This window comes from Mercenaria mercenaria, chromosome 7, assembly GCF_021730395.1.
Source record: "Mercenaria mercenaria strain notata chromosome 7, MADL_Memer_1, whole genome shotgun sequence".
In the NCBI taxonomy this organism is placed as follows: domain Eukaryota; kingdom Metazoa; phylum Mollusca; class Bivalvia; order Venerida; family Veneridae; genus Mercenaria; species Mercenaria mercenaria.
Window position 1 is genome coordinate 16,649,904 of NC_069367.1, and position 16,742 is coordinate 16,666,645.

General features: G+C 36.6%; 1 protein-coding gene across 1 annotated transcript in view; it reads right to left on the bottom strand.

The window, feature by feature from the left end:
- The window catches only part of LOC123554834 (methanethiol oxidase-like), a 136,292-nt gene that overhangs the window by 43,966 nt on the left and 75,584 nt on the right, over window positions 1-16,742 (bottom strand). The gene's annotated exons all lie outside the window — the stretch shown is intronic.

A 16,742-nucleotide genomic window follows, 5' to 3' on the forward strand; every position in this document is an offset into this window, starting at 1 on the left:
TAGCAGTAAAGAGAACAAAAGAGAACAATAGCTTCAATCCGTTAACAATAAATTAAAGGGCCAGGGCCCCCTATTCAAACAAAAGAAAATAACAAAAGAAATGGCCCTCTCTTTCATTTGTCCGGACGTCCGTCCTTCCGAGCACACGATTGGTACCTTAGGTGGTAGGTGTGGCCTAGGACAATAGAAATCCTTTGTATTCATTCCGTAACCACTTAATTCTTTTGTTCCTTAAGTGGTCATTCTATCGTTTTCAAACAATGGAATGACCACCTAATACATGAATCATATGGGTGTTTGTCCATGTGTGTGTCCGTCCGTCCGAAGTTCATGATGCGCCTAGCTCAAAAAATATTTGATATAAATTGATGAAACCTTGCATGAGTCTTTATCATGATATGAACTTGCGCACCTCCTATTTTTTGTCTGGCTCAGCCCCATATTTTCAGAATTATGGCCCCTGAAGTAGTCAAAAATGCACATTTTCACCTTGTGACATGCCTAGCTAAAAGGTATTTGATATAGATTCATAAAACCTTGCATGAGTCTTCATCATGGTATGAACTTGCACACCTTCTACTTTTCATTTGGGTCCGCCCCCTATTTTCAGAGTTATGGCCCCTGAAATAGTCAAAAATGCACATTTTCACCTTTTGACGCACCTAGCTCAAAAAGTATTTAATATAAATGGTTGAAAACTTGCATAAGTCTTTATCATGATATAAACTTGCACACCTCTAATTTTTTGGCTGGCTGCACCCCCTATTTTTTAAGTAATGGCCCCTGAAATAGTAAAAAAAAAATTGCACATTTTCACCTAATTATGTGCCTAGCTCAGAAATTATTTGATGTAAATTCATGAAACCTTGCTGGAGTCTTTATCATGATGTGACCTTGCACATTTGGCATTCCGGGGGCCTCTGTGGCCGAGTGGTTATGGTCGCTGACTTCAAATCACTTGCCCCTCATCGATGTGGGTTCGAGCCTCACTCGGGGCATTGAATTCTTCATGTGAGGAAGCCATCCAGCTGGCTTACGGAAGGTTGGTGGTTCTACCCAGGTGCCCGCTCGTGATGAAATAATGCATGGAGGGGCACTTGGGGTCTTCCTCCACCATTAAAGCTGGAAAGTCGCCATATGACCTATCATGTGTTGGTGCGATGTTAAATCCAATAATAAAATAAATAATAACATTTGGCATTCCTCTTGAGAATCTTAGCGCTTATTACAGAGTTATGGCCCTTGAAATAGCCAAAATAATGGATTTTTAGGTTGTGATGCCTCATAGCTGAAAAAGTATATGGCCTAGAATAATGAATCCTTTTCAGAAAGTATTTGTTTAGGCTATACCCCATTAAGACTGCAAACATTTGAATTATTGCCTCTTACTTGTGACAAATGTAGCAGTGGGGGGCACACCCTGAGTTCTACAGACACATTCTAGTTTTCTCAAACTTTTGTTGAGTAAGCACAAACTCATTCATTAGGTCGTCATGCATTTAATTCATTAATAAAAACAAGATAACAAGAACAGTGTTGTGATCAAATATCAATCAGAACTGCCAATCCAAAAATGCCACCAATGGTCGGCACAGGCTGATTTTAACCTCCTAAAAAAAGAATGAAACAAACAAAGGAACACAGTGGGGCAAAGCCTTGGAGCGGTCAGTGACAAAAATACCACTGGGCACAGTTATGTAACTCATTGTAGAATTCAACCAAGGCAGTGCCTCACTGTGTTCCTAGATAGACACTTGCATTTCTCTACGTACATAATGTACAATCAAGTTCTTGTTTGTTTTTACATCATTAGCATTGCGAATCAGTGGATGCTGCATCTTTCCCTTCTGCTGTTACTAATCAAATACCAATTCCACCAACTGTCTTCCTGCATCAGTTTCATTTCGTTTGTTTTGAAGTAAGAGCATTTCTGATCTAGACTGCCTCCCAGCACTATGTTTTAGCTATTTTCGTGGGAGTCAATAGCACTGTCCTAAGTACCTTCTTCGAGTCAAGTTGTGTTGTCTAAAAGGTTCACTTGTTTATGATATTTATCAAGTTTGCACTATGATTGCACAATATACAGACTCCATATCTGTCTTGCTTTTGTAGAAAGCTGTGCCGCTTTTTAGCTCACCTGGGCCAAAGGCTCAGAGTGAGCTATTTTGTGATCGCTCACCATCTGTCGTTCGGCATCTGTCCACACTTTCCTTTAAACAATATCTCCTCCTAAACCACCTGGATGAAACTTCACAAGGATGATCCTAGGATGGTCTTCTTTAAAAATTGTTCAAAGAATTGAATTTCTTTTAGAACTCTGGTTGCCAAAAATTTTTTTAAATCTTCTTGTCCAAAACCACAAGGCCTAGGGCTTTGATATTTGGTAGGACTGGGACGATTACTCGGTTAATCCGATTCGATCATTAGGTGAAACCGGTTTCAATTTTGCAAAACCGGTAATCACTCTCAAACATTAAACACCACTAGTTGTACTTTATCTTTATACATTTCTTTGACCAGCTCATAGATCAACATTATATATATTTCTACTAAAACACATCAACTGAACATAATCAATAGTCTCGGATTTGCATGTTGTGATATACTTAAAGTACCTTAATACGGTTGACGCGAAAGAAAACAGCATTTTCAATATGGCGGCCGAATAACCGGTTCGATTTGATTTCAAACAAATGATTAACTGGTTTCAAAATTTTGAAATCGTCCCAGCCCGAATATTTGGTATGTAGCATCATCTAGTGGGCCACAACCAAGATTGTTCAAAGTATCCCCCTAGGGTCAAATATGGCCCCACCCCAGTGGTCACATGGTTTATAGAGACTTCTATAGGGAAAAATTTTGAAAAGCTTCTTGTCCAAAACCATAAGTCCAAGGGCTTTGATATTTAGTATGTAGCATCATCTTGTGGGCCTCTACAGAGATTGTTCAAATTATCCCCCTGGGATATAATATGGCCCCACCCTGTGGGGGGGGGGGGGGGCGGTCACATTGTTTCTATTTACTTATATGGGGAAAAGCTTTAGAATCTTCTTGTCAAAAACAAAAGGACCTAGGGCTTTGATATTTGGTATGTAGCAGCATATTGTGGGCCTCTACCAAGATTGTTCAAATGATACCCCTAGGATGAAATATGGCCCCGCAAGTGGGGTCACATGGTTTATATAGACTTGTATAGGAAAAAAACTTTAAAAATCTTTTTATCTGAAACCACAAGTCCTAGACTTTTGATATTTGGTATGTAGCATTGCCTTGTGGTCCTCTACCAAGATTGTTCAGATTATTCCCCTGGGGTGAAAAGAGGCCCTGCTACTGGGTTCCCTAGTTTTACATAGACATATATAGGAAAAAACTTTATAAATCTTCTTGCCTGAAACTGCAAGACCTATGCTTTTGATATTTGGTAGGTTTACTATCAAAATTGTTCAAGTTATGCCCCTGGGATGAAAGAGGCCCTGCCCTGGGGGTCTCAAGTTTTACATAGACTTATATAGGAAAAAACTTTAAAAATCTTCTTTTCTGAAAGTTCAGGGCCTATGCCTTTAATATTTTGTATGTATCATTGCCTAGTTGATCTCTAACAAGATTGTTCGAATTGTTAATATACATACAGAGAAAAGAGGCCCTGCCTAAGTCTTGATATCCTTTCCGCAGCCTTAACGTACTAAAACGTATTTATTATAAGCGTCTGATGGCCCTTTCACGCTTCCGTAGAAACAACATTTATTACACGAAACTTATTTTGAAAATATTTCTGAAATGTCTAGGTCTGCAGCTCTCAAATACGGTTATATCTTACATCTGAGGCATATACTGACACTCTCAGACAACATCAAAAATGACATTTTGAGCGATTTGATGAAGTTCCAAAAATGTACCCTTGGTCCGTTACGGACCCCTGTGGGATTTCTGTTTATCCAGAGCTCAAATATTTTTTCATAGATTAAAAGCTGACATGCTGTACTAAAGCCCAGGTAATTTCAATTCGTAATAAAATGCTGAAAATTGGCTCCCCAATAGCAAAAAAAAAAAAAAAAAAAAAAGAAGTCCACGTGCATACATTTAGATGGGGTGACCCCTGCGTGTGACCCCTGACTATCTACGAATCAAAATGCGGCTTTCGTTTTCAAGTTTAGCATTTTTACTTTCATTTTATTTACTTCCGAAAATAGCTGAAGGTCGAGTGACGTCATTTTCTGTGTTGTCAAAAACATACATATGCCTGGCGAGATTGCATAAATATGTGCTGGTCATCCTAAGGTTATGTGAGTTATATAGGAAAAAAAAACTTCAAATATTATCAGATCATATTTCCTAGACTGTTTAATTATATTTACCTGATGACCTCAAGTGATAAGGGTCACCTGACTGTGACCTTGACCTACTGTCCTACTTTCTTGTTTTAGCTCACCTGAGCAATGCTCAGGTGAGTTTTTCTGGTCACTTGATGTCCGGCGTCTATCGTCTGTCTGTCTGTCTGTCTGTCTGTCTGTCGTCTGTCAACATTTAGCTTGTGTATGCGATAGAGGCTGTATTTTTCAACTGATCTTCATGAAATTTGGTCAGAATGATAACCTTGATGAAATCTAGGCCGAGTTCGAAAATGGGTCATCTGGAGTCAAAATCTAGGTCACTAGGTCAAGTCAAAGGAAAACCTTGTGTATGCAATAGAGGCTGTATTTTTCAATTGATCTTCATGAATTTTGGTCAGAATGATTATCTTGATGAAATCTAGGCCAGGTTTGAAAACGGGTCATCTGGGATCAAAAACTAGGTCACTAGGTCAAATCAAAGAAAAACCTTGTGTATGCGATAGAGGCTGTATTTTTCAATTAATCTTCATGAATTTTAGTCAGAATGATTGCCTTGATGAAATCTAGGTCAAGTTTAAATATGGGTCATCTGGGATCAAAAAGTAGGTCACTAGGTCAAATAAAAGGAAAAGCTTGTAAATGCGATAGAGGCTGTATTTTTGAATTGATCTGCCTGAAATTAAGTCAAAATGATAACCTTTATGAAATTTAGGCCGAGTTTGAAAATTGGTCATCTGGGGTCAAAAATTAGGTCAATAGGTCAAATCAAAGAAAAACATTGTGTATGCAATAGAGGCTATATTTTCCAATTGATCTTCCTGAAATTAAGTCAGAATGCTTGCCTTGATGAAATCTAGGTCAAATTTGAATATGGGTCATCTAGGGTCAAAAAGTAGGTCACTAGGTCAAATCAAAGAAAAACCTTGTGTATGCGATAGAGGCTGTATTTTTCAATTGATCTTCATGAAATTTGGTCAGAATGATTGCTTTGATAAAATCGACTTTAAGTTTGATTATGGGTCATCTTGGATAAAAAAGTAGGTCACTAGGTCAAATCAAAGAAAACCCTTCTGTATGCAATGAGGCTGTATTTTTCAACTGATCTTCATGAAATTTGGTCAGAATGATTGCCTTGATGAAATCTAGGTCAAGTTCGAATATGGGTCATCTGGGTCAAAAAGTAGGTCACTAGGTCAAATCAAAGAAAAACCTTGTGTATGCGATAGAGGCTAAATTTTTTCAACTGATCTTCATGAAATTTTGTCAGAATGGTTGACTTGATGAAATCTAGGTCAAGTTCGAATATGGGTAGTCTGGGATCAAAAACTAGGTCACTAGGTCAAATCAAAGAAAAACCTTGTGTATGCGATAGAGGCTGTATTTTTCAATTGATCTTCACAAAATTTGGTCAGAATGATAGATAGCCTTGATGAAATCTAGGTCAAGTTTGAATATGGGTCATCTGGGGTCAAAAACTAGGTCACTAGGTTAAATCAAAGAAAATACTTATTTATACTCTTAGATTTTTGCTCCAATTTTAATGATAATTGGTCAGAATATTTTTTTCCATGAAATCACTAGGTCAAACCTGTTTACACTGTTATGGTGTGTTTCTCGGGTGAGCGACCTAGGGTCATCTTGGCCCTCTTGTTTAAGATACAGCCTTGAAATTTTGATGACATATACAGTTTTGCACATTAATCTTAAAACTGACTTTCGGTGACCATGAATATGACCTACTGACCTACTTTCTTGTTTTTGAAGCTTTAGCAAAGAAATTTGTTCAAGCAAGCAACTTAACTCAGGTGAGTGATATAGGGCCATCATGGCCCTCTTGTTTCTACTTCTGGTATTCATGTATTTACGCTAGTCACGGGGCTGAATGTTACAGCAATGCTGTCCTTCAACAGTTCTTGTTATTTTACTCTCAGATGAACATTGAAGAATATACAGTATTAGTATTTGTAAAGAAACTTTATATAAGTATTAAAAGTAGTCAAAACTACAAAAACTTTTTAAAAACAAGTCACTTTATTTTTAACCAACGTTTCGGCTACATCAGCCTTCTTCAGGGTTCAAAATAAACATAACAAAGGAAGTGACGTCAACGTCAAACGACGTCGATGACGACAACGTCAAAATTGAACAAAGACTTTGGCGTAAAAATCATAAACAGGATCATAGTATGATACATAAAAACTGGTGAAAAAAATGCAGTATAAGTGCAATGATTAAGGAATGGCACCAGTAAAAACTGATTATGGAATACATACAAGTAATAAAATATACATATATAACAAGTATTTCAGAAAGGCATTAATACAGAATTTTTGAATTCATTCCTTGTGGAGACACAGTGCCCAAATGGTACATCCAGGAAGTCTCTTTTAAAAGCCTTTTCCAAGGATTAGTTACTTTATCAATGGGCATAAAAGAGAAATCCTGGATAGTATGTCCTTGAGAATTAAAATGTTCAGAAACATTAGTAGTAGTTTCTGGATAATGATTGATATCAAATTTATGACTATTCATTCTTTGTGAACATTGCTGGTGCGTTTGTCCAACATACTGTTTAAAACATTTATTACATGTTATTAAGTAAATAACATCAGTTGAATTGCATGACAGATCATGTCTAACATTATAACAAGATGAATTGGTGGAACTAGAAAACGAATTATCTTCATTAATATTTAAACAGTGTGTACAGCGACGTCTATAACATTTACTTACACTATAATTTTTGTCTTTCTTACTCAGCCTAGAATGAACTAAAACATCTTGAATATTCTTGGGTCTTTTGTAAGCAACAATAGGTTTATAGACATATAATTGTCTAACACTTTCATGTTGAGAAACTTTAAACATCTTTACTGCATTAACAGATTTATTTCATTGCATATTGTTGTCCCAAAGATAGTTATTTGAAAATAAACATTTTGGCTAAACCCGTTATATTGGGGAATGAATACGCAAATTTCAACTTTAGAAGATATAGAGAATCTGTCATTAGTCGTTGGTTAAGATCAGAAAATCCCAACCCTCGGGCGCACCGCTCAAGTCTTAAACGAGGCTGTGCTGAGTTTAAGACTTGAGCAGTGCGCCCGAGGGTTGGGATTTTCGATCTTCACAGAACACCAATGATAGATTCTATTTCTCACTTACCACAACAGAAACAGTAAAAACAAGCATGAAATTATGGAACTATTTAAAACGCAGGAAATTGACGTCCGTAAGCAGAAGTGACGTCATGACATCTCAGTGACACACAATAACAAAGCTCCGCTTTAGTTTTATCGTTTGTAGCGTAACGGTACGTTCTTATCATAAAGTAACGAATTTTGAATCAAGAAATACACTATCAGGAACGGAGAGAAAAGATAAAGGTACCTGATTTTTAATTATTTTACATAAATAATATGTATATTCAGTGCATGAAGTAGTCCGTCACAGGAGTGTGGGATAACCCATGTGAGATAAGATTTTCCAGCATTTCTAAAAATAGAGATTTTTCTGTCCGATAAGTGAGAAAAAAGCTTCTGAAATGAACAATTTCAGTTGTTCATTGGGATTTTTACTCTCAACTATAATGAAATCCACAAAAACTAGCCCCCCTTCAATATAAAAAATTTTACAGTTCTGATTTGTCTGTAAATTTTTAGCTTGACTATTTGAAGAATATGGAGAGCTATACTACTCACCCCGGCATCAGCGTTAATTAAAGTTTTTTTATAATGTCCAATATCTTGAACACTCTAAGATACTCAACTGAGACTTGGAATACTTGCATATAGTGACAATGTGCACATGTATGACAAGGGACATTACTCTGTCAGCAATATTTTTAGAATTATGGCCCTTTTTGTACCCCCAAACAACTAAGGGAAGGCAGTGGGTATACTGGTTTCAGGTTGTCTGTCCGTAGGTCAGTCTGTAGACACAGTCTTGTGCGCAGCATCTCTCTTCATCCCCTTGACACAATTTAATGAAACTTCACCCAAGTGGTCAGTAACAATTATAGTTGTGCATGGTGCATGTTACGTTCTTTCAGAAAATTTTTCTGCAGAGTTATGGGACTTTGTTTTTTTGTTAATATCCTATATACATACATTCTGCATATGCAATCTTGTGCGCGCTAAATCTCCTGAACCCATGCACACAATTTAATGAAACTTCAAACAATTGATCGGTAGTAACCCTAGTTGTGCATGGTGCATGATGGGTTCTTTCAGAAAAAAATGCTGCACAATTATGGGACTTTGTTTTTTATATATGCCCGTTTGAAAAACAGGACGTAATATGGGAATGCCCCTGGCGGGCGGGCGAGCGGCGTCCAAAGACTTTGTCCGGAGCATATCTTCTTCGTGCATGGAGAGATTTTGATGAATCTTGGCAAAATTGTTCACCATCATAAGACGGAGTGTCATGCTCAAGAACCAGGTCCCTAGGTCTAAGGTCAAGGTCACACTTAGAGATCACAGGTCAAATTCAAGAATAACTTTGTCCGGAGCATATCTTCTTCATGCATGGAGGGATTTTGATGTATCTTTGCACAATTGTTCACCATCATGAGACAAAGTGTCTTGCGCAAGAACCAGGTCCCTAGGTCTAAGGTCAAGGTCACACTTAGAGGTCAAAGGATACAAGAATGAAAACTTTGTCCGGAGTATTTCTTCTTCCAGCATGGAGGGATTTTGATATAAGTTGGCAGAAATGTTCACCACCACGAGACAGAGTGTCATGCGCAAGAACCAGATCCCTGAGGTCTAAGGTCCAGGTCACACATAGAGGCCAAAGGTCAGATACAAGAATGATTTTGTCTCGGGTGGGCGGCATCCACAGACTTTGTCCGGAGCATTTGTACACCATCAAGAGATGGAGTGTCATGCGCAGGTCCCGTCTTTAGAATGATTTCCCTTTGTTTTTACTATAAATAGCTTATATTGTAACTTTTTCATTACTAGTCGTAGGGAAAAATGGAGACCACTTTTCTGTAGTACAACATGCATGTTACATCCAATTTTGAGGTGTATTTTGACCTATCTCTACCTGGTAAGGATTTTTGTGTGGACTTTAAATTTTTTTTTTTGGATTTTTTTTTTTACAAATTTAATGCAAATACAAATTGTTTATTGGAACTAAACTGTTACATAGAACAGTGTTTTCCAGGGCATATACTGAGCAAACAGCATACCATTAACATAATATGATTAACGAGTACATTCAAGAACAAAGAAAGAAAATGAAATAAAAAAGATATGAGCAGTTATCAATACAAGTAATGATATACCACAAGTATCTAAATCATATTCATGGATATGAAGGAACATATTTTTTCTGTCCTTTCTTTATCGCCAGGATTGCAAATATTGTTAATTATCCCTTGTTCATTAGATTGTATGTCTCTGTGAGATTTAAAGTATCAAATAACTGTTCTCTGTTATTAACTCTCCTGCATTCAAGTAAAAAATGCATTTCGTCTTCAACTATATTACAGACTGAGCAAAGTCTTTCAGACCTTGGTGTTTTGGGCCTCGTATATCTACCTCTTTCTGTTTGTAATTTATGACGGGATATCCTTAGCGCAGTTAAATTCTTTGTTACTGACAGTTAATCCTATTGTGAGATATGGTTGTAACTGAAACGTGTCATATGTTTTAGCAAAGAAGTTTAGTTTATCATCCTTGGAGTTTCGAAGGTGTTCGATGTGGTTTAACATGTTTTGCTTACTGTATTCATTTTTAGCTCACCTGAGCACGAAGTTCTCAAAGGTGAGCTTTTGTGATCGTCCTGTGTCCGTCGTCGTCAGTCATCCATCATCAACATTTTGACTGTTAACACTCTAGAGGTCCAAATTTTGGCCCAATCTTAATGAAACTTGGTCAGAATGTTAGTTACCCTCAATAAAATCTTGGACGAGTTCGATATTGGATCATCTGGGGTCAAAAACTAGATCACCGGGTCAAATCAAAGGAAAAGATTGTTAACATTCTAGAGGTCACAATTTTGGCCCAATCTTAATGAAACTTGGTCAGAATGTTACACACTCAATAAAATCTTGGATGAATTTGATATTGGGTCATCTGGGGTCAAAAACTAGGTCACCAGGTCAAATCAAAGGAAAAGCTTGTTAACACTCTAGAGGTCACAATTTGAGCCCAATCTTAATGAAACTTGGTCAGAATTTTACCCTTAATAAAGTCTTGGATGAGTTCAATACTTGGTCATCTGGGGTCAAAAACTAGGTCACCAGGTCAAATCAAAGGAAAAGCTTTTTAACACTGTAGAGGCCACATTTATGACTGTATGTTAATGGAACTTGGTCAGAATGTTAATCTTGATGATCTCAAGGTCCAGTTTGAATCTGGGTCATGTAGGATCAAAAACTAGGTCACCATGCCAAATCAAAGGAAAAGCTAGTTTACACAGTAGAGGCCACATTTATGACCATATCTTAATGAAACTTGGTCAGAATGTTAATCTTGATGATCTATAGGTCAAGTTCAAATCTGGGTCAGGTGGGGTCAAAAATTAGGTCACTAGGTCAAATCAAAGGAAAAGCTTGTTAACACTCTAGAGGCCACATTTATGACTGTATCTTAATGAAACTTGGTCAGAATGTTAATCTTGATGATCTATAGGTCAAGTTCAAATCTGGGTCAGGTGGGGTCAAAAACTAGGTCACTAGGTCAAATCAAAGGAAAAGCTAGTTAACACTTTAGAGGCCACATTTATGACCATATCTTAATGAAACTTGGTCAGAATATTAATCTTGATGATCTTTAGGTCAATAGGTCAGGTGAGCAATACAGGGCCTTCATGGACCTCTTGTTAAGATTAACTTCAATTAGTTGTTTCTATAAATAACTTATATTGTAACATTTTTATAATTGACCATAGGGAAAAACCAAGACCACTTTTCTGTGGTACAACATAGATGTTACTTTCAAATTTTAGGTGTATTTTAAGGTATCTTTACCTGGTAAGGAGTTTTTTGTGGACTTAGAAAAACAAAAGAATTACAATATTGCTAAACAACCACAAAATCAAAATTCCATTTGCAAATACTGGTGCTATTTGCTAATTTGCTGTGACAGGCATATATTGTGACATTCTGGCACTCTTGTTGTTGATATACTATATACATACATACATACAGTCTGCATATGCAATCTTGTGCGTGTCTAATACCACACAATTTAATGAAACTTTAATGAAGTGTTACCCCTCTCCATGTTTGTGCATTTGTGTGTTTGGGAAAGGGTGGTGTTTGTGACCAGGCCATAACTTTGACATGCATCATTCAATTTCAGAATAATTGCACACAAATGATAAGTATGGATAGATGTTGTGTCGTGCGCAAAAACCATTTCACTAGCCTAGCTCAAAGATCAAGGTCACAGTCCTTGGTTGAACTTAGCCAATTTTCACTACATATATACTGATAATGTGGTCTTCGTGTCCAGTCCATAACTTTGACATGCATGATCTATTTTTTAAAATAATTTGACACAAATAATAAGCTTGGATAGAAGATGCGTCATGCGCAAAAACCAGGTTCCTAGGCCTAAGGTCCTGGTCACATTTAGAGGCCAAAGGTCACATACAAGAATGACTTTGTCCTGAGCATTTCTTCTTCATGCATGGAGGGATTTTGATGCAACGTAGCTCAATTGTACGAGACAGAATGTCATGCGCAAGAACCAGGTCCCTAGTTTAGAATTACTTCCCTTTGTTGTTTCTATAAATGGCTTATATTGTAACTTTTTAATTACTGGTCGTAGGGAAAAATCAAGACCACTTTTCTGTAGTACAACTTGCATGTTATATCCAATTTTGAGATGCATTTTGACCTATTTCTGCCTAGTAAGGATTTTTGTGTGGACTTCCAATTTTTTTTTTTTTTTTTAAGATTAACTTAATTCCCTTAGTTGTTACTATAAATAACTTATATTGTAACTTTTTCATAATTGACTGTAGGGAAAAACCAAGACCACTTTTCTGTGGTACAACATAGATGTAACTTTCAAATTTTAGGTGTATTTTAAGGTATCTTTACCTGGTAAGGAGTTTTTTTATGGACTTAGAATTTTAACAAAAGAATTACATATTACTACACAACCACAGAAAATAGGGCCAAGAGTCCTTCTTTTAGTTTGTGAGCAGTACCATGTCTGTGACCTTTCTCATGTTGCGGGGGCATCCGTGTCTGTGACACATTTCTAGTTGTTACTATACTGTATACATAGAGTCTGCATAATTATGCAATCTTGTGTGCGCCTAATCTCCTGAACCATTGCACACAATTGAATGAAACTTCACACAAGTGATCAGTACCAACCTTACTTGTGCATGCCCCCACCCCTCCCCCCATGCATGTTAGGTTCTTTCACAAAAATATTGTGCAGAGTTATGGGACTTTGATTTTTGTTACTATACTATATACATACAGTCTATATACATACAGTCCACATATAATTCTGCAATCTTGTGTGCGCCAAATTGCAATGTACAGCGTCATTGCCTGAGGGGGGTACATTCATCACCTTCGGTGATAGCTCTAGTTAACTTAAAAATTTGATTAAGAGTTAGGTCAAGGTTTCGGAAAAAAAAATTCGAACATCACCAAATCATAGAAAATGTTGTTTTACATAAAAATTAAACAGCATATAAAACATATATACAAGTCTACAAAAGCATCATCAGTATTGAATTCTCAAAAGGGACTGCATAAAGGGGCCATAACTATGGAAGTCTTTGTTTTGATGCAATTGCAGTAATGTTCCAGTGCTTAAACTTCACATTTGAACAATTGTTTACTTTTATTAGCTTTTGTGATTGCCCTTTGTCCGCCGTCCGTCGTCCGTCCATCCACAATTTCCTTGTGAACATGATAGAGACCACATTTTATATTTGATTTTTATCAAACATGCACACAACTTCAATGGGCATGATATCTCGGTTCCTTTCGAAAAACTGTCCAGATCCCATCATGGGTTACAGAGTTATGGCCAATAAAGGGCCAAAATTTGCCATTTTTGGCTTGTGAACTTGATAGAGACCACATTTTGTGATCAACTTTAATAAAACTTGCACACAACTTGTATTGATATAATATCTCGGTTCCTTTCGAAAACTGGCCAGATCCCATTATGGTTTGCAGAGTTATGGCCCCTTAAAGGGCCAAAATTTGCTATTTTTGACTTGTGAACGCAATAGAGACCACATTTTGCAATGAACTTTAATAAAACTTGCACACAACTTGTATTGGCATAATATCTCAGTTCCTTTCGAAAACTGGCTTTATTCTGTCATGGGTTCTAGAGTTATTGCCCCTTGAAAGCGGCAATATTTTCTATTTTGGCTCTTTCAGCCATATAGAGGTTTCATTTATGCTTTGATTTGATACAAACTTGCATAGAATGATCATTTTGATGATCTCTAGGCCCGGATCGAAACTGGGTCATGTCTGGTCAAAAACTAGGTCATCAGGTCAAATCAAAGGAAAAGCTTGTAAACAACCAAGAGGCCATATTTATGACCCTATCTTCATGAAACTGGGTCAAATGGGGTTAGAAACTAGGTCATCAGGTCAAATCAAAGGAAAAGCTTGTTTAAACTCTTCAGGCCAAATTTATGACCCTATCTTCATGAAACTTGGTCAGAAGGTTTATCTTGATGATTTCTAGGCCAAATTTGAAATTGGGCCATATGGGGTCAAAAACTAGGTCACCCAGTCAAATCAAAGGAACACTATTGTTCATTTGATTTGCATGAAACTTGGTCAGAATGTTTGTCTGCATGAAATATCGCATGAATTTCTATCTGGTGCATGTGGGGTCAAAGGCTAGGTCATCAGGTCAAACCAAAGAATAAGCTAGTTTACACTCTAGGGGGCACATTTTTGATTTTATCTTAATAAAATTTGGTCAGAATGAAGTCTTGGCCGATTTCAAATCTGCGTCACGTGGGGTCAAAAACTAGGTCACTAGGTCAAATCATAGGAAAAGCTTGTATACATTCTAGAGGCCACTTTTTTTGCTCCAATCTTCCCGAAACACTAGGTAAAACATGTTTACACTGTTATGCTGTGTTACACAGGTGAGCGACCTAGGGCCATCTTGGCCCTCTTGTTTCTTTACACATGGCATTCTTTTATAAAGGGGGACAACTTTTGAGAATATTTTAAGTATCCAGTGGTACAGTAATGTATTAGACAGGTAAATTGTGGGTAAAAATGTTATTCCTTTATCAAACATTTCTGTGATTTGGAGATATACTGATAAACTTTAAGATAAATTACTCATAATGATAATCTCTGCAATGCGTTGATACATTGGATTCAAACTTCACACATGTCTTTAGGGTCAGTAAATTTAGTCACAGGTTCAGGTCCTAGAAGTCTAACTTGTATTTTTACAAAATTATGTGCCTTTATATATTCAGAAAATTCATGTGTTCATACAGTACAATTTTCTGCCTTTGTAAGTACTTGTACGGGGGTGGGGGGGGGGGGGGGGGGGGGGTACATGACCATGGTTCTTAAAGTATACCTAGGGATAGGGTAAAATATGTACAGAGGCATTTTCTTTCTGGTCTGGTGCCAGTGGTACAGCCTAAAAGTAAGAGCCCAAATTATAGTTGTGGTGTATGATCTAAGTTTCCATAATTCTGTCGTGTCATTATTTTATTAGAAAAACGCTATTTACTTTATCAAGTTTTTTTGTTTTGTTTTTTTAAAAACCAACTTTTTTGTTGTTGCTGTTGATACTACTACTGGCCGTGGTGGTGATAACGACAACATTGACAGGATGTTTTTCATAATGCTGTTGGCAGCGATTAATTATAAACTGTTTTCAAAATAATGTATCGGTATTTGAATTCTTGTTTGAATGTCTCGATATTGTCCTGTTATTTTGACTTGTTGCTCAGCAAGTCAACGCCAAGCACGAGCTGAATATCGAATGGTCCGTCTTGAGGAATTCAAAGTGTGTACTTTACGTGTGAGAATGATAATTGACGGAAAGAATACCCAGTAGAGTGCATGCATGTCCGTTCTGTGCATTATATGCGTAATTTCTTGATAAATTTTGGAATATCAGTTTCTTTGCTTTAAACTGAAAGTTTGAATAACAAAAGGAGAGATGTGTCATCAATCTTGGAAGTGTTTAACCTTTGAGCTGACTTGTCTGCGAGAATCTTCTCTTATCGTTATGAATGTAATTTCTTTTAATCCTCCATAACATGAAGAGATGAACAAGATACATAATATGTATATACAAACCACAGACAATACAATGAAACATGACTGAAGAAAGATATGTTGTGAAAATGAACACTTTATCATAGATTTCATCAGAATTAAGAAAGTCAACATCTTTAATTGCATATAACCGCTACAACTATATAATAATTAATTGGTACTGCACGATTGTATCAGACTATACCACGAAACAACACACGAAAAGGTATAAACTGATAAAATGCATTTATTGAATTAGCATATATTAGGCTATACCGGTCCGCTTAAATACGGAACGAAAAGAATTAAGCTGGACTGGAAACCATTGTTAAGAGTTTAGTGAGAAAATTGAATGTACAGATTCCAAAATAACAACAACCGTGTATTTTCTTTTCAATACGCAAATCCTAAAAAGTATTTGATAAAGTCAGATATGATTTAATACCATAGAGTAATATTGACAAAAATTGTTCACATATTAATTATATTGTATCAGAAAAAGTCTTCACGTATGCTTATAAAGTGAGAAAATCACTGGATTACTGAGTATACAGTTTTATTATTACATTTAAAGAAAACTACTAATACGGGTTATATATAGATACAACCTAGTAGATAATTTCACATATGTACCTGACGAGCCAGCAATTCTTAAGTGTCTCATTATAAGTATCGGTGGCTGACCTTTACAGACATACTCTAATATTTCGATAATTCACTAAAACATTTAATAATATCTTGTAATTTTGATACTGCAAGTACTTCCGTGTTTTCTTTTCTTAGCTTGCAAACATGTATACAATGCACTTAATTAAGTCTATAATCATCACGGTTGTGAACTGTCTTTCGTTTCCATTTTACCTTTCTTTGGTTTATGCAGCTATAGATGTTGAAAATTGTTACTTTAAGCAAATATTCTATTATAAAGTCTAGCGGGATGTATAAGGGACTATTTCTGCACAGCACCATCACCTTCTACGACTTCTAAATTGATTTATTTGTGCACGTAGACGTAAATAGAGTGAAGGAACATTCGGTTAGTGTATCACTTTCCCAAGAAGGGACATGTCTCGGGACACCTACCATGGGAACAGGTCACAGTCTTATTCATCTATAGGGAGAACCGGTATTTTCTATCTCTTCGCTTGCAAGGGCTATTCTTTTTAGTG